The sequence below is a fragment of the Macrotis lagotis genome, chromosome 1 (assembly GCF_037893015.1).
Source record: "Macrotis lagotis isolate mMagLag1 chromosome 1, bilby.v1.9.chrom.fasta, whole genome shotgun sequence".
Taxonomy (NCBI): domain Eukaryota; kingdom Metazoa; phylum Chordata; class Mammalia; order Peramelemorphia; family Peramelidae; genus Macrotis; species Macrotis lagotis.
The window spans coordinates 738,361,881-738,364,282 of record NC_133658.1 but is presented as its reverse complement, the minus strand read 5'-3'; positions in this window follow the sequence as shown (position 1 = coordinate 738,364,282).

The following is a 2,402-nucleotide window of genomic DNA, read 5'->3' as shown; positions in this document are numbered from 1 at the left end:
ACAATTTACAACCTTACAAAGCTGCCCGGGATACTTAAAGCTAAGTAGTTAGCTTGGGGTGGCACAGCCAAAATGTGTCAGAGTGAAAAATCAAATCCATATGTTCCATTCTTCAAAGTCAGTTCTCTATCCATGACATAACTATCACTTTCATCATCATCATCATCATCATCATCATCATCATCATCATCTCATTCCTTTCATTTTCTTAATTGATGGAGTTCAAATTGCAAAAGGTAGAGAATCATCATCCTGCTATTCTTCTTTTATGCTTACCACTTTAATACAATTAATAATTTGTGAAAGTGTTGGAATGAAACCTTACTGCCTATAGATGTTAAAGACATGTTTACAATTCGGTTAGCAGTCAAGATGATGGGAATGATATATACTCCCTTCCATTCCTAAAAGATTTTAATTCTCTATATTTTAAGAGCTTTGGGTTCTGCAAAGTTAAGAATCATACTTGTCTGATACAGAGACAATTTTTTTCTGTTATAATGTTCCAATTCTAGCATAGTTGATCTGTTTTATATTAAAAGATATATTGAGATTTGTGTTTATAACTCAAATATTTGTTATCAATAAATGAAGAAGAGTTTAGGTTTAACCACTTATCCATGTATTTATTTTGTAGGATTTAAATTTTTTGTAAAGATTCCTTACATTTTCTTTACAGTTCCTTACATTTTCTTGTTAAATCTACATTTCTCAATAAGACTTTTCTCCTTAATATTTATCAATGGCCTGGCTATGGATTATTATCATGAAGTCATCTATTTATTTAAATAGGTAAGTTTACTTAATAGGTATATATATTTTATTTTGTCCAGGGAGGGGTAAAATATCATATGAGTTGAATTTATTTGAATGTTACCCATGGAGTGCCTTTTGGTACCATTCTTGATCTTAGCCAGTTCAGAGGCTTATTGTAGAGGTAAACCAAAACTAGTTACATTCAATAAATCCAGATACATTTATCTATAATTAGCCTTTTTTATTATTATTACTCTGTTATGTCCATTCAGGAAATATTCCTGTATATTTTAACCTGTTTATCAGATAGTCTAAGAACCTCTATCAGTCTTCTTTCTTCTTGTTGCTTTTTGTTGTTTTTGTTGATCATTCTATAGCTACCTTTCAGTGATGTCATGTGATTTTTTTAAGATTACAGTAATTTTTGTTTTCAAAGTTTCTTTTTTATTTAGAAAAGCCTACATTAAGATGGATATTGCAAATGGGTTGATTATTCTAAAAATGTTCTTTTTATTCATCTTAAATATTTGAAATTGTTTCTAAGTGGAAGAACCTTCCTTTGGAGGTGGTGAGTTCCCCATAGATAAAGTTCTCCTAGGAGAGTTTTATTTATCACTGACCTCTGAGGTTCTTTGATCCTATGGGAGAAGAGTGGACATTTGGCCTACTAGTGAGGGTAAATATTATATTTCAAAGTTCTAAAACTCAAAAAACATGGCAATATACCATAATTATTTGAAATATCCAAGACATGAGCTTAGTTTCTAATGTCCTAGGGAGAGTGACTGTAAATCATCTGTCAGATTCATAATTCGTGATTTTTGTTCAAAAATCAGTGACAGTACTATGAAGCATAATGTATTAATATAGCCACATTGGTTTGAACAAAACCACAGCATTTCACAATGATGTGCCCCTAGTGACTACTTAATCCTCCTGCCTCATGATACTCCCAAGACTCCAAGGCACCATGTCCACAATACAACACACATGAAACATTAATTATGCTCTATTAAAGAACAAACAAGGGTTCAAGTACACAACACAACAGAAGGCAAGAAACACCAAATAAATTATTGCTCTTTTGTTGTTTCATAATTGTTGTTCAGCACAGTTTTGAAAAAATTTATAATCCCTCCTTGTATATCAATGTGAAAATATTGGCGCGTCCTTTATCACAAACAGCTGATCTGACTTCATCTGCCTCTTAAAAGTAAAGCCACATGTCTTATTAGCACTTCCCTGCCATGTGGCAAATCATTCACCCCCATTCTTCCATTATGATTTGATGCCCTAAACATTTGTTCTGCATAAATTATTAGGGATTATTTATATCTGGAAGTGATTGTTGAGATTGCAGGGGAAAAATTGTCATAATAGTGTAAGCCTTGAATAGGCTTTCTGACTTCTAAAGAGATTTTCAAAGATAAATTAACAAATGAGATTGTTTCACAGTGTTAAACGTCTTTTTAAGATAGACATTCAAATTAGTCTGATTGTATCAATGTTAAAGTAATTTTTGCTCGTGTCTATTTAAAATGTGCCCATATTATGCTAAAAAGAAATAAAGATGGTATTGGTCAGTGTATTATAATCTTATCTGCCAATGCCCATTGTAGGAGAAGAGTATTCCTATGGTCAAAAAA